General features: G+C 39.5%; 1 protein-coding gene across 1 annotated transcript in view; it reads left to right on the forward strand.

Annotated features, from left to right (window-relative positions):
- Positions 1–71: 71 nt before the first annotated feature.
- The window catches only part of EHBP1 (EH domain binding protein 1), a 386,656-nt gene continuing 360,651 nt past the window's right edge, over positions 72–26,076 (forward strand). Inside the window, exon 1 of the mRNA XM_061432759.1 lies at positions 72–264. The gene's annotated coding sequence lies outside the window, so the exon portion shown is untranslated. The remainder of the gene's footprint in view (positions 265–26,076) is intronic.

The raw sequence follows: 26,076 nt of genomic DNA on the forward strand, positions 1-26,076 counted from the left end.
CATTATGCCATCATAGATACTGCAAGGGGGTAACTGGGAGTCTGCCCAGTTACTGGGTAAGATCTGATTCTCCTTCCCAGAGAGGGACTCCAGTGAGAGACTTCGGGTTTGGAGGTCCAGCCAGGGAGCATTGTGGAGCTGGCTAGGGTACAAGGTCAGGATGTGCCTGTAGCAGCAAAGGATGAAACAGGAAATGTGATCCAACATCTTGAGAAGCTGAGTCAAAAAGCCAAGTCAACCACCTATGCAGTGATGAATTTTAAGGTATGGAGCATAGCCACCTGGTAGGCAGCAAGCATCCTCCTGATGTCCCACATACTGATCCCAGAATACAAGTCTTTTCTTTGGATCTTACTAGCAACTGGCCCTTGATGCCCTAGATTTTGTGTGTGAGTGTGTGTATGAGTGTGTGTGTGTGTGTCTGTGTGTCTGAAGGCTATTAATAACTGTTGAGTTGTTAAGAGTTAGTCATATTTGGTATTCATAAATAAAATTTTAGCACATTACTATAGTTTACTGAGGTGAAAACTTACTATTCACCGGTTGCCAGGCAACACTTGGCCATATTTGCAAAGCTCCTACTATCAAGGTTCAGGGACAGATTGTTGAAGTAGCCTCAATTTTTAGGAAGATAGCTTTGTTATTAGTATCAGTGCTGTATTGTTGCATCAGTACTTTTCAATGGTTACTATTCCTTGTTTTTAATTATGTTACCCTTCATTTATCTCCATCATTATCTGTTTGATACAGATTATTTGATTAACCCTTACAGTAAGACAGTGGTATCTCTAGAGGTTAACTCAATTTATGACCTGTAAGTTTTCTATAACAAAACATTAAAACAAATATGGATTGTAGTACACATGGGAACCATCCAAACCAATGTAGCTAAAACAGGTATTCACGCAATATGCACACAATATACTTACATAGCAACAGTTCTTTGCTATCAGGGAATTCTTTAAGAAGCAGGAAAGACTGGAGTACATGAGTCTTAGAGCCTATTACCCCATCCACATGGGCCTCAATCAAAAAAGTCTGAGAACCACTTGGAAGAGAGGGATGAACTTGGGCTTCTTTTAATAGGATGGAAAGAAATACAGAGACCAAAAGAGAGTGAATATGTGAAGGAAGCCCGGGAGGCAGAAATTAGAGAGACTTCTGGTGCTGAGGAAATGATGCCTGCAGTATCTTATCAGACACCTGTGGCAGACACCTGTGGCTTGGGCATGGATGAGGAAGGAGTTATTCAAAGTGGTCACGTCCCAAGGGTGCCCTATAGGGCAGTCTGGTTCATGTATTGTGCCAAGGTGCCCTGCCAGGGCAGACAGTTACTGACACAGCTGTCCTTCACTGACTATGAACCCTAGTGCCAGGGAAGAGAAATCTTTTTGTAACTTGTCTGCCTACACAGAATGCCTTTAGTAAATGATTTTAAAGTGCCCATATGTGGCATATCGGTATGACCAGTAAGGGGTTAATATCCAAAATACGTAAACAACTCATACTGCCTAACACACACACATAAAACAAGCAACCCAATTAAAAAATGGGCAGAAGATCTGAATAGACGCTTTTCCAAAGAAGAAATACAGGTGACTAATAGCCAAGTGAAAAGTGCTCAACATTGCTAGTCAACAGAGAAATGGAAATCAAAACCAATGAGATAGTACCTCACACCAACAGAATGGCTGTCATCAAAAAGACCATAGTAACCAGTGTTGGTGAGAATGTGGGGAAAGGGGTACCTTTGTACACTGTTGGTGGGAATATAAATTGGTGAAGCTACTGTGGAAAACAGTATGGAGAGTTCTTAAAAAATTAAAAATAGAACTACCATATGACCCAGCAATCCTACTCCTGTAGAATTTGGTTATATATCCAAAAAAAGAAAACACTAATTTGAAAAGATATATGCACCCTAATCGGAGAAGGAGATGGCACCCCACTCCAGTACTCTTGCCTGGAAAATCCCATGGATGGAGGGGCCTGGTGGGCTGCAGTCCATGGGGTGGCTAGGAGTCGGACACGACTGAGCAACTTCACTTTCACTTTTCACTTTCATGCACTGGAGAAGGAAATGGCAACCCACTCCAGTGTTCTTGCCTGGAGAATCCCAGGGACGGGGAGCCTGGTGGGCTGCCGTCTATGGGGTCGCACAGAGTTGGACACGACTGTAGTGACTTAGCAGCAGCAGCAACAGCAGCAGCAGCATGCACCCTAATGCTCATGCAGCATTATTTACAGTAGCCAAGATATGGAACCAACCTAAATATCCATCAATAGTTGATGGATAAAGAAGTATTCACAGTGGAATACTACTTATCCATAAAAAAGAATGAAATTTTGCTGTTTGCAGCATGGATGGACTTGAAGAGTTTTATGCTTAATGAAATAAATCAGACAGAGAAAGACAGACACTGTATGTTATCACTTATATGTAGTATCTAAAAAATAAGGAAAGATATAAACATCTGAATGCAGAGTTCCAAAGAATAGCAAGAAGAGATAAGAAAGCCTTCTTCAGCAATCAAGGCAAATAAATAGAGGAAAACAACAGAATGGGAAAGACTAGAGATCTCTTCAAGAAAATCAGAGATACCAAAGGAACATTTCATGCAAAGATGGGCTCGATAAAGGACAGAAATGATATGGACCTAACAGAACAGAATATATTAAGAAGAGGTGGCAAGAATACACAGAAGAACTGTACAAAAAAGATCTTCACGACCCAGATAATCACAATGGTGTGATCACTGACCTAGAGCCAGACATCCTGGAATGTGAAGTCAAGTGGGCCTTAGAAAGCATCACTACGAACAAAGCTAGTGGAGGTGATAGAATTCCAGTTGAGCTATTCCAAATCCTGAAAGATGATGCTGTGAAAGTGCTGCACTCAATATACCAGCAAATTTGGAAAACTTAGCAGTGGCCACAGGACTGGAAAAGGTCAGTTTTCATTCCAATCCCAAAGAAAGGCAATGCCAAAGAATGCTCAAACTACCACACAATTGCACTCATCTCACAAGCTAGTAAAGTAATGCTTAAAATTTTCCAAGCCAGGCTTCAGCAATATGTGAACCGTGAACTTCCTGATGTTCAAGCTGGTTTCAGAAAAGGCAGAGGAACCAGAGATCAAATTGCCAACATCTGCTGGATCATGGAAAAAGCAAGAGAGTTCCAGAAAAACATCTATTTCTGCTTTATTGACTATGCCAAAGCCTTTGACTGTGTGCATCACAATAAACTGTGGAAAATTCTGAAAGAGATGGGAATACCAGAACACCTGATCTGCCTCTTGAGAAATTTGTATGCAGGTCAGGAAGCAACAGTTAGAACTGGACATGGAACAACAGACTGGTTCCAAATAGGAAAAGGAGTTCGTCAAGGCTGTATATTGTCACCCTGTTTATTTAACTTCTATGCAGAGTACATCATGAGAAACGCTGGACTGGAAGAAACACAAGCTGGAATCAAGATTGCCGAGAGAAATATCAATAACCTCAGATATGCAGATGACATCACCCTTATGGCAGAAAGTGAAGAGGAACTCAAAAGCCTCTTGAGGAAGGTGAAAGTGGAGAGTGAAAAAGTTGGCTTAAAGCTCAACATTCAGAAAACGAAGATCATGGCATCCTGTCCCATCACTTCATGGGAAATAGATGGGGAAACAGTGGAAACAGTGTCAGACTTTATTTTTCTGGGCTCCAAAATCACTGCAGATGGTGACTGCAGCCATGAAATTAAAAGACGCTTACTCCTTGGAAGGAAAGTTATGACCAACTTAGATAGCATATTCAAAAGCAGAGACATTATTTTGCCAACAAAGGTTCATCTAGTCAAGGCTATGGTTTTTCCTGTGGTCATGAATGGATGTGAGAGTTGGACTGTGAAGAAGGCTGAGTGCCAAAGAATTGATGCCTTTGAACTGTGGTGTTGGAGAAAACTCTTGAGAGTCCCTTGGACTGCAAGGAGATCCAAACAGTCCATTCTGAAGGAGATCAGCCCTGGGATTTCTTTGGAAGGAATGATGCTAAAGCTGAAACTCCAGTACTTTGACCACCTCATGCGAAGAGTTGACTCATTGGAAAAGACTCTGATGCTGGGAGGGATTGGGGACAGGAGGAGAAGGAGATGACAGAGGATGAGATGGCTGGATGGCATCACTGACTCGATGGACACGAGTCTGAGTGTACTCCGGGAGTTGGTGATAGACAGGGAGGCCTGGCGTGCTGCTATTCATGGGGTCGCAAAGAGTCGGACACATCTGAGCGACTGATCTGATCTGATCTGATCTGAGTGAATATAACAAAGCAAATGCAGACTCACAGATGTAGAGAATAGGCTATAGTAGTGGTTTCCACTGGGGAGAGAGGAGAGGGAGGGACAAGATAGGGGTTGGGAATTAAGTGATATAAACTATGTATAAAATAAATAAGCTACAAGGATATATTGTGTAGCACAGGGAATAGAGCCAATATCCCTGGTGGCTCAGTGGTAAAGAATCCACCTGCACTGCAGGAGACATGGGTTTGATCCCTGGGTTGGGACAATATCCTGGAGGAGGGCATGGCAACCCACACCAGTATTCTTGCCAGGAAAATCCCATGGACAGAGGAGCCTGGTGGGCTACAGTCCATGGGGTTGCAAAAAGTCAGACATGACTGAAGTGATTGAGCACACACACACATAAATGGAGCATAACCTTTAAAAATTGTGAATTATTGTTGTACACCCATAACTTATATATTATTACAAATCAACTATACATCAATTAAAAATTAAAAAATGAAAGTCCCCACATGAGCAAATTATAGCCCTTGAGATACTCCAGGAAGTCGTGGGGTGTTGCTTTTTTCATTGGTATATTGAAGGTAGCTACCTCCTGCTCCCAACCAGAGAAGATGAGTAATAGCCTAAGGATATTGAAATGATATTGAAATAATCTTGAAATTTAGAGACAAATCCAATAATGTGCTTTCATTTTGGCAAAGTCAGAATGTGCGAAGAGAAGAGCTTAGATACAAAATATAGTCTTTCTTCAATTTCTTGAAATGCCATCAAGAAAAAACTACTATTACTGCAAAAAGGCCATCTAGAAGGAAGAAACTATGGAGAGACGTCTTCTTATTCTGAGAATTTTGGGTTTGAATTCAGTCAAGAGAAAATCATCTGGCTATTGTTAAGAATCCAAAGTTTCTTAAGTGAAGCAGGCCAAAATAGAACTATCCTCATCAAAAAGCAGTTCTAAATCTATCCTGTGATGTAATTTTATGAATACTTTATTACAAGATTTTGTTGTTATTGTTTAGTCACTAAGTCGTGTCCAACTCTTTATGACCTCTTGGATTATAGCCCTCGGGGCTCCTCTGTCCATGGGATTTACCAGGCAAGAATACTGAAGTGGGTTACCATTTCCTTCTCCAGGGGATCTTCCCTAACCAGGGATCAAACCCACGTCTCCTATATTGGCAGATGGATTCTCTACTGCTGAGCCACCAGGAAAGCCCATTATAAGCTTTATACCATCATTAATCATTGTTAAGTGTCCCATTTGATAAAGTGATAATTGGCTTCAAGTAAACTTTTAGTAAAGCTTCTCTAGTGGCTCAGACGGTAAAGAATCTGCCTGCAATGTGGGAGACCCAGGTTTGATCCCTGGGTTGGGAAGATCCCCTGGAGAAGAAACTTTAGTAAATAGTACTATATAATTGAAGATACAGATATTGAAAGAAATTTAGTTTGGCACCTAAAAAGTATTAATCTTGATTTCTTGCTTAGTAACTATTGAGAGAGATGAGTTGATATTGTGCTATTTCACAAAGACAATTTGCTGAGTTGACATACTCCTTTTAAGAATGCACATTCAAAAATGGCAATAATAGTGTCAATTGTTACCTTTATTTGATTTTCTCTGGGTGATTGAATGACTATTTGGTATGAATAAAGCTGTGGGTTAGCCCATGTCTCTGGCACATCGATCATGATCCCATAGGACTCTGTGGTTGGGCAATTTCTATGTGGGAGTTGTCAAATTGTACGAGATCCATTATTTTTGTGTTTTTTTAGTGCTTTATTAACTCACAAAAGCCCAAGCCATTGTATTACTAGAAGAGGAGGCAGAAACCACATTGCTTTTAAAAATTAAAAAAACAAACAAACTGAAAAACAGAAAGAAAACATGGTCCCACCTGTAGTCAGTGGAATTTAAATTCCCAAGGGCTATGGTCAAGTTCCATAACTTGCTCTAAGTTATGTTTTTTCTTAGTTCTTAACCTGAGTGTAAGGTCTAAAGACATCAAATACAGAAGCCTTAGAGGGTAAAGCCCTAATAGCAGAAGAATGCAGCTTTTCAAAGATCCAAATGAAGTAAAAAGGGAGAAATACAGTAAAAGCAATATTCACGCACATCTTTTTTTTCTCCCTAAGACAGAGAGAGTATGGTTTATTATTTTGGTTCGTCTTTTAATTTGTAACTTAAGCTCAATATTATAAAACAATAAAAATAGTAACTAGCTCTTTAGCTTTCGTAACCGTATTCATATGTGTTAGCGTATTTGAGCTCAAAAACAGCCATTATTACTAGACTTTTTAAAATACAGATAATGCCGAGCCTTAGAGAGGCTAAAAGACTCATTCAAGGTAGTTAGGCTAGTCAGGGACTTCCCAGACTCCATGCTCCATCTTCTGACCCCAAAGCATATGCTTTGCATTTTACCAGCATAGTCTTAAAGCAAAGGGGGTCCCCTTTTTATTGGGTCCCCCACAACAGCTCAAACAAGTTTAATTGATCCCCAAATAATGGAAAATTGACAAAATCAATATCACACCTATCAGTCAGTTCAGGAACCCAGAGACCTCTTGTCTGGTTCTGCTGTTTTCATAACCGACGTAAGTATGAAAAGCTTGACAATACCATAACTTCCCTGAGAAAGCCAAGATAGTAATCTGAAATTAGGTCAAGAGGCTTTTCCTTATCCACTGTAAATTTTACATCACTGGTACCTATACCTAATGAATTTTGAGCAGTTGTCATCCCTTTGATAGTTTAGTTACTCTAGCATTCACATTTTTCCTTTAAATTATTTTTATTTTCCATCTCTTTTATGTCTTCCCCCACCCCACCAAACCCCAATCAGCCCTCTTAACATCCTAGTGTCTTGTCCTAAGGTTCTAGTAGGTAGCTAGCACCCAAAGCATGGGTCCTAGAAAATCTCATGCCTCTTCCCTATTGAAAATATTTAAAAAAAATTTCAAATTTCTCAAAAACAATAAAAGACATAAGACAGAGAATCTAAGTACAAAGTCTAAAAGTCATATTGACATAAACATATTTTTAAAAAATAAAATGATGATGGGTACTAGGATACACAGGAATTTGAATCATTACATTATGTAACAACTTGATTTCAAAGTTAAATCCCAAACCATCATCAACAAAGAGCGTTGTGCCAAATGTCTAGAGGTCTGGAGCTAAGACCACAGTTTAGCAGAGTTCTGAACTATATTTTAGTCTTGGCAAACCCCGAAAGCAAGAGGACACAGCATGCTTCATCGGAGCATTTGTCAGTAGCACGCTGAAAACGTTAATCCACACACCCCCACTATGAAAATATCCCCCTTCCCCTGCCCCCATCCAAATTCAGGTAAAGTCATTGGAGGAAATTTTCTTTCCAAATGTTGAGGGCTTTGTTCCTCTTTATTTTTGGTTTTTATCAACCACAGAAGAATTTTAAAGGAAAACGTTCTCCAGCCGTCTGTCTTCTTTATGAACCCTCTCGCTGGATTAAGGAGAGTTCATGAGATGGGAAAGGAAAGTTCTGTTCCTAGCTGGAGATTAACTCCTGTAAACACTGCCTAGCACAATGTACTGCCCAGGATAATGCAGAATTCCTCCTTTCTCACTTTTAGTGCTCCCTTGCTTCACTTATAGTCCTCACCCAGCTCCACGCTCCCTCTTTCCTCAAGTTATTGAACCTAAAGAGAAGTGAACTGCGTTCAAGGCAAGGGTGAAAGACAAGAGGGAAGCCTCATGGTCTCCCTGGAGAGTTCTTCAGATTAAGAATTTTGTTTTCCTTCTCCATCATTACTCACAATTATCTTATGACCTAAAATTCATCATGCTCTTTCTTGCAATGTTTGGCAAATGAAAGCTCTGCTTCCTATTAGCGTATTTGTGGGGTGGGGATGGAGAGGAAGGGGAAGTGGGCACTTAAAGATTATTATTGCCTCCAACACTGCTGTGTGTTTGCTGGTTTCAGAACGGGTTGCGCAAAACACAGGAGGAAGAAGAGTGAAGTACTGGAGTTTAATGAGAGATGGCTGGACTCTAGTAGTCAGAAGAGCTGGGTTTTTCCCTGGGTGGCCGCTGACAGGTGAAAGGTGTTAAACTTGCACCCTTTCAGAGAGCTGATATGCAGTAGTGCTACTTAGGGGAGGAGTGTGAGATTACTTGATGACAAAGCCTATGGAGAAAACAAAGCATTAGTCTGAAAGTCAGGAGTCATGGAACTTGAGTCCTGTCTCTACCTCTAACCTGTGATTACCTAACCTCAGGGTGTCATTGCACCTCATCTGCAAAGTGGGGAGAATAACACATTGCCCAACTTTCTCCCCAGAGTGATAGCAAATATCAAATACAGCAATGTGTGTGTTAGTGTTAGTCACTCAGTCCTGTCTGACTCTTTGTGACCCCCTGGACTATAGACCACCAGGCTCCACTGTCCATGGAATTCTCCAGGCAAGAATACTGGAGTGGGTTGCCATTCTCTTCCCCAGGGGATCTTCCCGACAGGAATCGAACCCAGCCTCACACATTGCACGCAGATTCTTTACCATCTGAGCTGCCAGGTATGAGAATATTAAGTACTTAAAAACCTGAATACATGTAAGATTATGTGACTGAAATGAACCAGTAGTCTAAGTAGCTGCTAAGGGTTCTTGGATAGCACAGTTCTATGCTCTTGACAGTTTTGAAGTCTGACAAATTTATGTGTAGAAAATCTGGCTCCACTAGAAATGTTGACAGGCTGTTTATAACCAAACCTATTGTGCTTAAATGGGTAGAACTATTATGGAGAAGTACGTAAATTAGTAGTTCTACATAAACCTATAAAATACCTAGAAAGACATAAAATACTGAAAAAATTTGTTTTTTTTCCTGATTAGTTTTGTACCTGGAAGGAAATACCTAGTCTCTGAATGAGCAGTAGTGCAATGTTAAGGAATCATAAGGGTTACTAGACTATTGCTGAAGCTGAAGCTCTAATACTTTGGCCACCTGATGCAAAGAGCTGACTCATTGGAAAAGACCCCAATTCTGGGAAAGATTGAAGGCAAAAGGAGAAGAGGGCAGCAGAGAATGAGATGGTTAGACAGCATCACCAACTCAATGGACATGAATTCGAACAAACTCCAGGAGATAGTGGAGACAGAGGAGCCTGGTGTGCTGCCGTCCATGGGGTGACAAAGAGTCAGACACAACTTGTGACTGAACAACAAAGAGGGCAGGAATTTAGGGGACCATCTCAGATAATTTTGACCAGAATAAGAAAGATGTAGAGCACCTGGGTTTATTTATCCCAGAGGAAAAGAATGGGATGGGAAAAACACAAATGCTTCATAAAATATTGAAAGGATTGTTTCAGAGATGATTAGATACTCTGTTCCAGAAGACAGATCACTGAGCAAAAAATGAAGTTGTTTGTCTGAATGATCCATATGTTCCCTTAAATTCTGATGTTCCAAAGTTATAGGGACAGAATCTGTGGATCAGCACAAGAGAATGCTTTCCATAAAGGAGAACTCTCCTTCAATGGCAGTAATACCCACTTCTGAAGATATTTTGATGTTTGGAAGGAGTCTGGGTTGCTGTTGAGGAAGGATATGGAGGGCATACCTACATTCTGAGTAAAATCAAACTGCATGACAGCATGGCCTCTCCAATTCTAAGATATTTTGATTCTTCAGTAGGCTGTGTTATAAGAAGTACTAAATTAATTGTATGTCCATCGTCAGTGGTGGGAGATACTGTCTAGGTAGTGATTGCTGTCATTCTCTTCTTCTCCCTTGCTTGAAAGTTGCTAAGAAGAAGTTTTGCCAGTGCATTTGGATTAATAGCCTTATTTTCTACTTATTGGGATTTTTTTTTCCAGATGTATCCATTGTGAATAGTTATTTCTTTTTTTGTTTTGTTTTGTTTTTATTTTTATTTTATTTTTTTAACTTTACAATATTGTATTGGTTTTGCCATATATCAACATGAATCTGCCACAGGTATACATGTGTTCCCCATCCTGAACCCTCCTCCCTCCCCATACCATCCCTCTGGGTCATCCCAGTGCACCAGCCCCAAGCATCCAGTATCGTGCATCGAACCTGGACTGGTGACTCATTTCATATATGATATTATACATGTTTCAGTGCCATTCTCCCAAATCATCCCACCCTCTCCCTCTCCCACAGAATCCAAAAGACTGTTCTATACATCAGTGTCTCTTTTGCTGTTTCATATATAGGGTTATTGTTACCATCTTTCTAAATTCCATATATATGCATTAGTATACTGTATTGGTGTTTTTCTTTCTGGCTTACTTCACTCTGTATAATAGGCTCCAGTTTCATCCACCTCATTAGAACTGATTCAAATGTATTCTTTTTAATGGCTGAGTAATATTCCATTGTGTATATGTACCACAGCTTTCTTATCCATTCATCTGCTGATGGACATCTAGGTTGCTTCCATGTCCTGGCTATTATAAACAGTGCTGCGATGAACTTTGGGGTACATGTGTCTCTTTCAATTCTGGTTTCCTCAGTGTGTATGCCCAGCAGTGGGATTGCTGGGTCATAAGGCAGTTCTATTTCCAGTTTTTTAAGGAATCTCCACACTGTTCTCCATAGTGGCTGTACTAGTTTGCATTCCCACCAACAGTGTAAGAGGGTTCTCTTTTCTCCACACCCTCTCCAGCATTTATTGCTTGTAGACTTTTGGATCGCAGCCATTCTGACTGGCGTGAAATGGTACCTCATAGTGGTTTTGATTATTTCTATAGCAGCTACAAAACCAAAGTAACACACAAGCTCACATGAAGGAAATCCTATACTCAGTATGGAATGAGGATGTCACTGGATTCTGTTTTAGCAGTTAGCATGTGATAAACTGATTGACAAAGCCTAGAAATAAATCAAGATCATCCTGACATTTAGGAATTTGACTGACAGATGCTCTTAAATAGGTCATAGGCCTATAACGAGTGATGATGTTTTCTTACCTTCTAGACAGCTATACTGCCTGACTCTAGAACAAAACATTCTGGATTTGGGGGAACACTTTCATCCTCAGCCAACTATAAATTCTACAAGTGGAAAAATAAACTTAGCAACTGCAGATTTCACCAAACACCCTACGAACATTGAAGTAAAATTCATCCCAACACAGTTAGGAGGTGCTAAACATGTCAATTTAGTGGATAAGAACAAAAATAGCTATGTAGACTAAGCAGGGAGTAGAAGATAGAAGAAAGGTCAAATGAAACAATGGATATATTAGGATACTGTTGGTTGCAAATGCCATTGCAAAATGGCCTGAGCAAAGGGAGTTTGTTGGCTTACATAACTGAAAATTTCAGGCTTGGTTGACCCCAGAGATGAAGATGATGTCAAGACAACATTCCCACCCCACCCTACTTCCCTTGATCTCACTCTCTCTCATCTTGGCTTTTTTCTCTGGAGAGTCCCTTCACCTAGTGGCTCCTAGAAACTCCAGGCTTATATACTTTAAGTCAAATAGAGACAGCACCTCTTTCCCAGCAGTTTCAGAACAAGTTTCATTGGCTTGGCTTAGGATATGTGTACTTCCTTTCACTAATGGTAGGGACACAGAGGTGGGTAAGTAAGGTCAGCATCTAAATTACAAAGACAGAAAGTGGGAAAACATGAGAAGGGGAGGAATGATTGTTGGGCAGGCAGAAATGACAGATATCCACTTGCCTAGAACAGCTTTACATGATGTGGTAATATCACACTAGGACACTACTGCGAGCTATAGACCCTAGAACCTGGAGGTCCAGAGTTTGCCATTTTATGAACAAAAGCTTCAGGCCCATCATGGATGATGAAGCAGCGTTAAGAACACCAAGTAGTTCTGGGGTTTTGACACTCTTCAGTCCAAGAACAGATGTCAGGCACACTAAGCACAAGACCTCACAGGAAGATCTCAGAGTGGCCTTACCTTGCACAAGTGCACACACATTGGAAAATGCTATCTGCTAGTGTCATCTTAGGGAACAAACAGAAACTCTGGGAGAGTGTGTGGGTGTGCCTAGCTATTCAGATGAAGTGTCAGTGGCCTTGATGCTGTATCCCTGTCAGAGTTCAATCTGTATCACTGCCCTCAGATGAAAGCAATTGCCAAGGATAGTCCTAGAGACTCATTTTGCGGCAATGGATAGAAAAGAGAGGGGACATTAGTCAAAACCTGGGTTAAACTTCTTTCTGCGTGGAGGTAGGGGATGGACAAGCGGAATTACTCTTTGGTGAGCAAGAAAATGTGGTAGTAGAAAGTTGCTTCTGCTGCTTTTTTGAGGTGGGTGGATAAGTTTAGATGTGGATAGGTTTAGACAAATAAAGTTACTAGCAAGTTGAAAATTATTAGCAAGTTAAAGTTATTAGCTATTATTAATAGCAAGTTGAAAAATAGGTTCTTTAGTCAAAGAGTGAAAAAGCCACAGTGGGAGAAACAAGTGAAAGACTGGAGTTCTCTTTAAGAGCCTGAAATGAGCCACTGAGGTTTTTGGGGTTTTTAAAATTTTTATTTTGTATTGGGGTATAGCTGATTGACAATCTTGTGATAGTTTCAAATGAACAGCAAAGGGACTCAACCATACATATGCATGTATCCATCTCCTCCCATCCAGGCTGCCACATAACACTGAGCAGAGTTCCATGTGCTATATAGTAGGTCCTTGTTGGTTATCCGCTTTAAATATAGTAGTATGCACATGTCCATTCCAATGAGTTTTTAAATTTTTTATTTATTTATCAGTTTTGGCTGTGCTAGATCTTCGTTGCTGCAAGTAGGCTTTCTCCAGTTGTGGCGAGTGGGGTCTTTTCTCTAGTTGCATTGCCTGGTTTCTCATTGCAATTGCTCTCTTGTTGCAGAGCACAGGCTCCAGGAGCATAGGCTTCAGTAGTCGTGGGGTGTGGGCTCTGTAGTTGTAGCACACAGGCTTAGTTGCCCCAAAGCATGTGGAATCTTCCTGGACCATGGGTCCAACCCTTGTCCCCTGCATTGACAAGTGGATTCTTAACCACTGGACCCCAGGGAAGTCCAGACCATTGATTTGATTTTGAGCACATGGAGAAGGAAGTAGTTTCCCTTGGGCAGCCCCTTTTACCCACTATTACCAAACTTTATCACACCCCACTCCAGTACTCTTGCCTGGAAAATCCCATGGCGGAGCCTGGTAGGCTGCAGTCCATGGGGTCGCTAAGGGTCAGACATGACTGAGCGACTTCACTTTCACTTTTCATTTTCATGCATTGGAGAAGGAAATGGCAACCCACTCCAGTGTTCTTGCCTGGAGAATCCCAGGGACGGGGGAGCCTGGAGGGCTGCAGTCCATGGGGTCGCACAGAGTCGGACACGACTGAAGCGACTTAGCAGCAGCAGCAGCATCACAAATATATATGGATATGCCTTTTTAACAAGGATTTGTATTTTTTTAAATAATACAGAAAACATTATAGTCCGTCAATGGCTAAAAAGAAAAATCCTGTTTCTGTCTTCCAGTCTCTCTTTTCCATGAAGTCCAGCAGAAAATGAAGGAAGGAAAGAAGGAATGAGGGCATGGGAAAGGAGGGGAAGAGGGAAAGTGATAGGGAGAGAGATGAGAGGAGAGAGAAATTTTCCCTTTTTGTAAGGACACCAGTCATATTAGATTAGGGTCCACTCTAATGACCTCATCTAAACAACCTTTGCAATAACCCTAATTCCAAATAAGGTCACATCCTGAGGTACTGGGGGTTAGGATTTTAACATATGGATTTGAAGGGGTGGCGACACAATTCAACTCATAACAATCCATAATTCTCAATATTCCAGAAGTTATATTTTGCTCCAGGGTTCAAGTTCTAGAGCTAAATATATGCTTAATACTATAATGGGGAGGATGTCGGTGTATATTTCAGAATACCCTCTTTCCTATCACCAAGACCATTATGATAATTGAAGGGTAGAAGACCATATTCTTCTATCTTGAAAGATTTATATATCTTTTGAAGCAAAAAATTGGAGGAACATCAAAATTCCTTTTGTGTATAAGAGACTGATTCTTTGACTTTCAGTGGGAACCTTTTATTAATTTACTTTTCAATAGGGAAAGAAGAATACAGTAATTCTCTCTCCATTACCACTCCCTGAAGGAGGGGCACGGGAAGAGGGTTGGTTAGTTCCTGATTCAACCTTTGAGAGCAACTTGTCCTGTTGCTGATACAAACCAAGTGATCACATGTTAACTGCAAATTCCCACTTGCCCGGTGTGAGTGAGGCTTTGTACTGAACAAAAGGAAGACAGCTGTACATTTAACCACAGCTAAGTCCTTTGTGGGACAGACAGGAATAACATACAGATTGCAACCCATAAATAATGCACCTCAGGTCATCTGCATTTTGCCTACTCTTTAGGACAGAGGCTACTATTCCTGGACAGTCTGCATTAACCCTGGATTCCTGACTCCAGAGCGGATTCTTGCAGAGAGTGGTGATTTCCTTCACCTCTTCCTCTCCCTATATTTTCAGTCCAGACAAACATAAATAAACCAAGCATAAATAAGTGGGCAGTTTCTACCCTGATCACTGAAGCTCTAAAGATAGGGCACTGAACTCACTAAGTGATGAATACATGCCATATGGGCTAACGGCAAGTTCGGATGTAAATTGTCTCTGTCTTGCTCTCTGCATTGCAGATAAAAAGTCCCTTGTGTCATCTCTTTGTACTGAACTGTGTGTATCTGAAAACAGCTAAAATCACTGAGAAAAGTGGAATGTTTAATTTCCTCTGAAAAGGACTGGGTGTTATTGCTGGCATTAATAATTAGTAGATATTTTAAAAACATTCTTTGAGTGAGGTTGCACACATTTGCTTTTATTTGGAATCCCATATTTTAAGCAAATGTTTGACTCCTTTTGGCTAGCTGCCTTAATAGTGCAGTGCAGTACACAAGAGTTGGAGTCAAAAGATTCTCGTTTGTCTGACATTAATATTTGCCAAGCACTTACTGAGGGCCGGCAACCATTCTAGGCACTTAATGTAAGTTATATAATTTACTCTTCACAATAACTCTAGAAAACAGGTATTCCTGGTATTCCTGCTTTTTATACAAGGAAACCATTTAAATAGTTCCTAGAAGAGCTGGATTCAAATCCACATTGTCAACCACAAAGATAATACTCTTCCTGTTACTCACTATGACTTCTTCACTTCGAACTGTTTTGACCTAAGCAGGCACAAGCCATTTCTTAGTCTCTTTTTCTTTATTCTTAAGAAGGGGGTTTGAATTAAATTTTCTCTAGGATTTTTTCTAGTTCTAAACACTGTCTTTCTGTGATTACTCCTTCTTCACTTTTCAAAATGTAAGTAAACTATTTTATTTAAATACTGCCTTTCTTCAAATCCTAAGACAATCCTCCTATTGATGGAGGGAGGGGGAAAATCTTTCTTGGCTCAGAAATCAGAATTAATAAAGTTCAGGAACTGTTTTGCCTTGGACCCATCTCTCTGTTGACCAATGTGCAGTCTTCCAGCAGTGCAAAATAGACTTAGGTAATTCCGGTGGTATGAGCAGAGTTTCTGAGGTTCTCAGATGATGTATGGGTGAGTTGTGATGTATGGGGTTCCCCTCTGTGTAGAAGTATAGACTATTTAGGAGTTCTAAGTAAGCACTTCAGAGAAGGCAATGGCACCCCACTCCAGTACTCTTGCCTGGAAAATCCCATGGATGGAGGAGCCTGGTAGGCTGCAGTCCATGGGGTTGCGAAGAGTCAGACACGACTGAGCGACTTCACTTTCACTTTTCACTTTCATGCATTAGAGAAGGAAATGGCAACCCACTCCAGTGTTCTTGCCTGGAGAATCCCAGGGATGGGGAAGCCTGGTGGGCTGCCATCTATGGGGTCACACAGAGTTGGACACAACTGAAGTGACTTAGCAGTAGCAGTAGCAGTAAGTAAGCACTTATTGTTTGCCTAATTTTCTGGTATTCTTACCTACATCTGATAAAATATAACATGGCGTAGTAATTTCTCATTGAACTTTTCTGCTTGTTTTTTTAATGGATTGATGTGCCAACCTAAATACAAGAGGCCAGCTATGTTCTCTGAAACTGTTTGTGAGCATTCCAATACAAAGAAAAAAGATACTCCTCAAGGGCTCCAGAATTTGACAGAGACCAGCAATGGAATGATGAAGGAGACAAGAGTGAGCATATCTTTATAAAATTTGGGGTTGAGGAGATTCAAGGAAAGATAGCAAGAGTGATTCAGCCTCAGAGTAGTCCCTGCTGAACTATCCACACTTTGTGGCAGTGGTGGTTTAATTGCTAAGTCGTGTCTGACTCTTGCGACTCCGTGGTCTGTAGCCCGCCAGGTTCCTCTAGCTCAAGTAAGTACACAGACTGGCAGATGGGGCTATTCATAGAAAAGTAGATTCTGGAAAAGATTCCTCAGCATTCTTTCTCATTGGAATGTTACCCTCAAAAAAGTAATGAAGTGACATATCTAGTAGCAGATTTTTAAAAAATGAGTTACCTCTTTCAAGTGCTGATGTTTTGCTTGAGATATAACTACTGAAGGGAGTAATTTATTATGGATGTATAGGTTGGATATTTCAGATAGCATATCTGGTCAACACTATCTCCTCCCTTACACTTTGTCAATTTAATCAACAAAGTTACTATATTCTCCCCTCAGAGGGGAATAAAAGGAAAGAAATTAGCATCTGTTGAGTACTTTCCATGTGTCAGACAATTTATTTTCTTTTTTCATCACTTCACCTTTCCTCCCTTCATCATAAGAAAACACTTTTGAAATGGAAATTAAAATTGGATGGTTTTTATCGTCTTAACAACCTGGAAACTGTGCATTAATCCCACTTTTGGGTGGAGGAGTGATACAGGATGGAATCTAGTTTCAGAATGACTACCCTGGCTTTAATTCATAGAAGGACACTATTACGATTATTAGGAAGACTGTTTTCACACAACACTGTGTAAAATTGTGTGCATTCCATTTCATCCATTCATACTCAAGAGTCCCGGAATTGTGTGTATGAATCACTTAAAATCTGTTATTTTTAAATAGTCACTAAGCCAGAACAAATATTTAATAATTTAAAAAGAACTTTCAAGATTGTAGTCCTTTTTTATCAAAAAAGGAGGCTTAAATGCAATAAACTCATCTTACTGATTAAAACACAGGAGTTTCAAGGCCTTATCATGAGCTGTGGAAATAAGAAATATCAATATAACCTCAATAGAGAAAAAGTCAAGGGTGATAGAAGTGAAAAAACAAAAGTAGGCTAGTTCAGAATCTGTTCTTATATACTCATCTTCCTGAAACAAAAATCTCTGTTGATATTGAAAAAAAAATTTAATGATACAAATGAACTTATTTATAGAACAGAAATAGATGTATGGTTACCAGGGGGAAAGGGAGGGTAGGGATAAATTGGGAGATTGGGGTTGACCGATACACACTGCTGCTGCTGCTGCTAAGTTGCTTCAGTCATGTCTGACTCTGTGCGACCCCATAGACGGCAGCCCACCAGGCTCCCCCGTCCCTGGGATTCTCCAGGTAAGAACACTGGAGTGGGTTGCCATGTCCTTCTCCAATGCATGAAAGTGAAAAGTGAAAGTGAAGTCACTCAGTCATGTCCGACTCTTAGCGACCCCATGGACTGCAGCCTACCAGTCTCCTCCATCCATGGGATTTTCCAGGCAAGAGTACTGGAGTAGAGTGCCATTGCCTTCTCCGGACCGATACATACTACTATATATAAAATCAATAACTAATAAGGACCTGCTGTAGAGAAAAGGAAACTCTACTCAATACTCTGTAATGACTATATGAGAAAAGAATATAAAACACAACTTAGTGATGAAGAGTGACGACCACATGCATTTGTTGTTGTTCAGTCGCTAAGTCATGTCCAACTCTTTGCGAGCCCATAGACTGCAGCATGCCAGGCTCCCCTGTCCTTCACTATCTCCTGGTGTTTGCTCAAACTCATATCCATTCAGTCAGAGATGCTATCTAACCATCTCTTCCTCTGCCTATCCCTTCTTCTTGTGTCTTCACTCTTTCCCAGCATCAGGGTCTTTTCCAATGAGTCTCTCTTCGCATCAGGTGGCCAAACTTTTGGAGCTTCAGCTTCAGCATCAGTTCTTCCAGTTAATATTTAGGGTTGATTTCCCTTAAGATTAACTGGTTTGATCTCCTTGCTGTCCAAGGGACTCTCAAGAGTCTTCTCCAGCACCACGATTTGCAAGCACCAATTCTTCAATGCTAAGCCTTCTTAATGGTTCAATTCTCACATTCATACATGACTACTGGAAGAACTATAGCTTTGACTATACAGACCTTTGTTGGCAAAGTGGTATTTCTGCTTTTTGATACACTGTCTAGGTTTGTCATAGCTTTTCTTGCAAGGAGCAAGTGTCTGAATTTCATGGTTGCAGTCACCGTCTGCAGTGATTTTGGAGCCCAAGAAAATAAAATCTGTCACTGTTTTCACTTTTTCCCCATCTATTTCCCATGAAGTGATGGGACCAGATGCCATGATCTTAGTTTTTTGAATGTTGAGTTTTAAGACAGGTTTTTCACTCTCCTCTTTCACCTTCATTAAGAGGCTCTTTAGTTCCTCTTTGACTTCTGCCATTATTATCTGCGTATCTGAGCTTGTTGATACTTCTGGCAATCTTGATTCCAGCTTGTGATGCACCCAGCTTGGCATTTTGCATGATGTACTCTGCATAGAAGCTAAATAAACAGGGTAACAACATATGGCCTTGATGTACTCCTCTCCCAATTTTGAACCAGTCCATTGTTCCATGTCTGGTTCTAACTGTTGCTTCTTGACCCACATACAGGTTTCTCAGGAGACATGTAAGGTGGTCTGGTATTCCCATCTCTGAGAATTTTCCACAGTTTGTTGTGATCTACACAGTCAAAGGCTTTAGTGTAGTCAATGAATTAGAAGCAGATGTTTTTCTGGAACTCTGTTGCTTTCTCTATTATCCAATGAATGTTGGCGATCTCCAGTTCCTCTGCCTTTTCAAATCCCAGCTTGTACATCTGGAAGTTGTCTTTATGCTGAGTCATAAAGCAACTCTATGTTTGACACTTGGAGTAACTGCCAAACTGTGTTCCAAAGTTATTCCACCAGCAATGGACTTTAATTTGTTATTGTCTGTCTTTGATTTTAAGCCATTTAGTGGTTAAGTCAGTATGGTTTTGATTTCTATATCCTTGATGGTAAATGATGTTGAACATTTTTCAAATGATTATTAGTCATTTATATATCATTTTTGGAGAAATGTCTATTTTAATCCTTTGCCAATTTAAAAATTGAGTTATTTGTCTATTGTTAAGTTGTATTAGTTCTTTATATATTCAGGATAGAAGCCCCTTATCAGATGTGTGATTTGCAAATATTTTCTCCCATCTGTTGGCTGATATACACTTTATTGATGACATCTTTGAAGTACAAAAGCTTTTAATTTTGCTAAAGCACCGTCTATTTTTCTTTGTTGTTCATGCTTTTATGATCACACCATTACCAGAACTTCCCTGGTGATCCAATAAAATTCTGTGCTTCCACTCTAAGGGGTGCAAGTTCAACTCCTGGTCAGGGAACTAAGATCCCACATGCTGTGTGGTGTGGCCATAAAATATAATAATAATAAACCATTGCCAAATCCAAGGTCACAGTATTAGTCTAATTTTCTGTTATAAGTTTCATACTTTTAGCTGTTAACATTTAGGTTGATGGTCCGTTTTGTGTTAATTTTTGTATAAAGTTGTTTTCATTCTCTTAATCTTCACAGTATATTCAAGTAATCATGACCTACAGGTATCTCTGTCTAAAGCGGGTTCAAAAAACCTTAGCAATTCATACTGAAGAGATTGAGCTTTTGGGGCTGGATTGCTATTGAAGTAAGTTATAAGCAATATACTCTAGAAAGAGTAACATGTTCTAACAATGCTTTTATTTATAATTTATCATAAATAGTTTAAAGATGATAAAAATTGACTTATGATTACTCTTTCCTTTAGAAATGGGTATAAACAATTGAATTAGGAACAGATACATTTAGGAACAGTATCTTTCATGTTCTTAAAAGACACCTTTATGCCTTCATGTTCACTGTGGGAATTGTGACTATAAACTTTCAACTTTTGGTCAATCAGAAAATTAAAGTTAGATAAAAATAATTAAAAAAATAGCCTCATCTGGGAAAAAAATAGCCCCAACTTTCTTAAGACTGTAAAACCTAGATTATTGTTATGAGAAATTCTAAGTGCCTCTTTTTGATTTTGCACACATGTACCCATTTGTTGGGCTTTCCTGGTGGCTCAGACGGTAAAGAATCCACCTGCAACGAGAGATCCATTTGTTAAAGGCAGGCATTTCTGAGATCACAGAATTAGAGCTGGAAAGGGTCTTAAGCATTTATCTCTTCTAACCCTTACCTCTTGGTGACAAAGTATTAGCTTTCCATTTACATTTCCCAAAGTAAAAGTTTCCCATTTATCATTTTACAGATGAGGCAAATGAAGCAACTCTCTTCTCTGCTTCATTTCTTGGCTTCCTCCTTTTTTCAGGTGGGCTTGCTTTAGGGGAGGTCACTGGAGGCAGAATACTTAGCGTTACAGCTACCAACTCAAGAGGAAATTGCTTCTCTTTCCTAGTCACTCTACTTCTACCAATTTCCCCAGAATTGTGTCTGCACAGTTTGACTTGGAGATGTATCTGTGTCTCTATCTCTATCCACTTTTCCTGCTCCGTCCAGAGGTTATGTGAGCTCATAGAATGACCCGATTAATAAGTGATGGAGCTGCAACAGTTCTCTCAAGTTCAGCCCCATCCTATGCTCAGTGCCCTTCACCATAACTGGCTTGATTCTCTCCAGACTACAAGAGAATGATGGATTTCTTGTATCTCTTTTAATTTTGTCTTAAGCTGTTACTTGAATATTTTGTAAGCTATCAATTAGTTATAGTTTACATTTTTATTTTTTGTACAATTTTTCCCTCTGAAATAAGTTTAAATTTCTCGAGCTCTCCAACTGTGACTTACACAGTTATGTAAAATTTTCATACATTTTAGAAATGTGTGTAGTTTTAAAAAAAATTTATTTATTTAATTTTGGCTGTGCTGGGTCTTCATTGCACATGGGCCTTCTCTAGTTGCAGTGAGAGGGGGTTGTGATGCACGGGCTTCTCATTGAAGTGGCTTCTCTTCTGTGGAGCACAGGCTTTAGGGAGCATGGGCTTTAGTAGTTGTGGTCCATGGGCTTATTACTCCACAGCATGTGGGATCTTCCTGGACCAGGAATTGAACCTGTGTCCTCTATGTTGGCAGATACAATCCCAGCCACTGGACCACCAGGGAAGTCCTATAGTGTTTTTTTTTTTTTTTTTTAAAACAGCAACACTTTCTTGCCCATATTAGTGAAAGCGAAGTCACTCAGTCATGTCCGACTCTGCGACCCCATGGACTGTAGATTACGAGGTTTCTCCATCCATGAGATTCTCCAGGCAAGAGTACTAGAGTGGGTTGCCATTTCCTTCTCTACTTACTCATATTAGGCACTTAGTAAATATTTGCTTATTTGACCCACCTGACTTGACACTGAAGCAGAGAATAGAATCCTCTGTAGAGAATATGATGACAAAAGGGAGTCAAATGTCAGCCCCAAATTAGAGGGTCATGGGGAAAATACCCAGCATGACCATGACATTCATGGTTCTAAATCTGAATAACACAATTCAAACCTGTAAAAAGTACCAGTAAAAACTATCCTTTTTATGACATAAAATACAAAAGATATCAGTAGGAATAGAACATTTTGTGAAAGAAGAGTATTCACTCACTCCCAGACTGAAGTGTGTAGATAGGCAAAATAGATTCAGAATTAAGACACATTAGATGTACTAGGAATGGATTTTTTCTGGGGAGCATTTTTATTTTTATCAATTAGATATGATTTATAAGCAGAAAGTATAGGTGGCAGCTTTTATATAGTAAGAGAACATTTTAAAGAGTACATAATGATTTATACAATACTTTCAATCTAAGACTACCGTTATGCAATTTTAATCCTTATTTTTATTGTAAAAATCAATCTAAAAACACTAAAGGAGAATTTAAGAAAATGGTATCACTCATAATCTTTACATTCTAACATATATTTGTGTACTGAGTATTCTCTTATATATCTATTTTTACATTTAAAAAGGTCATAGAACGCTTACAAGATAAATGCCAACTTTATTTTACCCCTCAGAACATCTAGGAAGGTAGTTAAAATATTTCTGAATAAAGGGCAGTGAAAATAAGCTTTTATTATTTTATAAAGGAGTCAAAAGGGATATTAAATAGGATGGGTGTGTTTCTTAAAATACTATCATTCTTAATAACATTTCATTCTTAAAAGTTTCATGGGAACACCAAGGAATGCATTGATCAAATTGTTTTGGCTAACATTTAACAGATTTCAGATAATCTCTCTCAGACAATGTAATTTCAGTTTTGGTATGTGTTAATTTTGCATTTTTACAGTTACAATAGTGTTGTCTTATATTCATAATTTTTAAAACATGGATCAATATCTCTAAAGTGGTTCAGTGAAGCATAAAAAAAGTAAAACAGTAAGGTAAATATTACTACAATTCAAGTGAATTAAAAACAAATTGTAAACAGTATCTTCACAATTGCATAGTGCAAGTACAGATTATAAACCTGTGTGAAGTGTGACAAAGTCTATGTGCGATTTTTCACAAGCAACTACAAAGAAATAAAGGTGTAAATTATAAATACAACAATAAATATCTGAAAACTGGATTCATTGAGGGAGCAATCTGTTAATATTAGTCCCCAGTGCATTGGCTTTTATAAAACTTCTTTTAATTAGTTTTTTGTCATTGTTAAACAACACACAGTCCCCTCTCATCAGTTGAGATTTTCTAAGGCAAACACTAAATAATAGTTTCTAACTGATGAGGAATGTGAGCCCCATAAGGGCAGGAATTTTGTCCCTTTTGTTGTGCTGCATCTCCAATACTTAGCTCAATGCTTTAAGCTTAGTAGTCATTCAATTATTAAAAACTTAGCTAGTAAATTAATAAATACTACTTATAACAAGTTAATAAATTACTTGTTAACAAATGAACGGATTTTTAGCTAAAAATATCATCAAAGGAAATCAAAATCACAAAACTATCAGTCAAGTTGTATTCTTTTATGTTTGTAGCAAAACTAGGTACAGGTTATGTTGTTGCAAAATCAGCTGAAAATTATTAAGATTTTAATAAGAGAAAGCAGAATGAACTATTGGCAAAACTGACCAAATATCATTCCTGGGCATTGTAAATAGCCATACCACACAGTGTTGAAGGGCTTCCCGGGTGGCGCTAGTGGTAAAGAATTCATCTGCCAGTGCAAGAGATGTAACAGATACAGGTTCGATCCCTGGGTCAGGAAGATCCCCTGGAGGAGGACATGGCAACCCACTCCAGTATTCTTGCCTGGAGAATCCCATGGACTGAAGAGCCTGGCAGGCTGCAGTCCATAGGGTCACACAGAGTTGGACACGGCTAAAGCAACTTAGCATGCATGCACAGTGTTGAAGGGCAGTTAATACCATGTAGCAGTGTAATGGTTTCACTTTATAGCATGACATGTATGAAGACATTCTCAACAAGTTTCTCTGTTTATCACTAAGAACTGACTGTAGGGTTTTAGTAATTATTATTTTGTCAGTTGTGAGGTAAGCTGGGGAAGAAGCATGCACAAGGTAGCTTTGTGAGTAGCTAGGAAGTGTGTTATTACAAGAATGAAAGAAGATGAGCAATCAACAACAGTCCGCCTGCTTTTATTTGGAAAAAGTTCAAAGAAAGAGTGAATATTTAAAATATGGTCAAATAAATATACATCTTTTTAGCATGGATTGTGTAAAGAAAGATGCATATGTACAGTACTCCCCTTTTCCACTGAAACATACTAGCTCACAGGGGAAAGGTGCTTGCTTAAGTTTTTGAAATAAGATATGGTACACCAATAATGCCAGATAATTACTTCTCAACAAGTGCAGCTTAGCACTATATATTCAGTATCTGAAATGGAACAAATTTATCATTTTGGGACAAAACATCACGGTTTTTAATGTTGAAGATATCAGGATTTCCTTAGAAGACTAACCTATGGCACAAAAAACAGTTCTTGCTCAACAGTTAACTTTCTTTCCTTGGAGAAAAATATCAATGATTCGTTATTGGGACTATTTAAAAATAGCAACAAAAGTTGCAACAAAATATGAAGAAATAACCAGCGGCTCTCATGAAGTTGTCTCTACTTAACAGGCTATGTTCTACTTTCTGGAAGCCCAGTCACTGGTTGATTTACTCTAAAAAGAGAGATCTGGGATGATATTGCAGCTCTCTCTGGCTTCCATGTTACTTCCCTTGTCCTGGAACTGTTCTCCATTTTGCCCTGCCTAGCAGATTGCCCAAACTATGCCTGAGTTAATCCTACCCTCTGAGTGTTGGGTTTGTTTTCCAGCTCTACTCATTTGGGGCAAGTTTCTGCAACAGGGCTAGTTTCCCTTGGCTCATGTCCAGTGTGCTGGTAAGTGAGGTTCTGCCTGATTTCAGCTTGCTGCGTTTTGCACTGTTTGAGATGGAGATGCTTTGATTCAACACCACATGGTGGGTATTCAGTGCCCTCCAAGACTGTGAATTCCTACTGGTTTTTCTTTGCCTTTCCTGTCTAGCCTCATTATTTCAGAAGATGTTAATTATATTATCTTGTTCATACTAAATATAGTCATCCAGGAATTATTCAGAAGAAAACACTGGCATCATGCTATGTCCGGTTACTTGCAATTTATTCCAATTATTGAAAACACAGGAAAAAAAAAAAAAAGCAGAGATCAGTCTACTCTTTATAAGTCATCAAAGGCTCTTAACATTTAATGGGAAATGACCAATAAACCTTGGCCAAGAATCCCTGATTTTATAGGACGTACATTTATTAAATTTAGCAAACAGTTTCTCAGAAAGGGCTCGAGCCCACCTAATTTCAACTCAAACTTTTTTTGCAATAATCCCAGTAATGGTTGACTTACTGGCAAAATGTAAATTCTCTCTGATAACTGCATTTATCTTCGCATATACACCATTTCTGGGCTGGGATTTTACCAACATTAAATTATCTTGAGTAATGTGAAAGATCAGACCTGCAAAGGTACTCTAGAGTCAAGAACTGATATTTAGTTGGTCCTCAATAAGAGAGCTGGGCCAGTGGTTCATGGCTGTCATCCATTCTAGCTGATTGATGTCTTTGTTGCTAACATTTTGAGTATCCACATTTTGAAGATTTCTGAGCCTTCTGATCATTCATATATTGCTCTGTATAACAGAGGTGGCTCGGTGGTAAAGAGTCCTCGTGCAATGCAGGAGTAGCAGAAGATGTGGATTTGATCCCTGAGCTAGGAAGATCCCCTGGAGGAGGACATGGCAACCCCTCCAGGATTCTTGCCTGGAGAATTCCATAGACAGAGGAGCCTGGTGGGCTGCCATCCATGGGGTTGCAAAGAGTCAGACATGACTAAAACAATTTAGCATGCATGCATGCATAAACAGCAGGTGCCAGGCATACTGAATTACCAGTGGATGGTATCTATAGACTTGTTTCTGTCTCTGTTTGAGTCTCAAGGCAGCCAAGGATGCTCCTGTGTCTCCTCCAACTAGGCCCAGGTTGCCTTTCCTAGATATTGTGGAACTGGATAAAATTGGGT

The sequence above is a fragment of the Bos javanicus genome, chromosome 11 (genome assembly GCF_032452875.1).
Source record: "Bos javanicus breed banteng chromosome 11, ARS-OSU_banteng_1.0, whole genome shotgun sequence".
Lineage (NCBI taxonomy): Eukaryota > Metazoa > Chordata > Mammalia > Artiodactyla > Bovidae > Bos > Bos javanicus.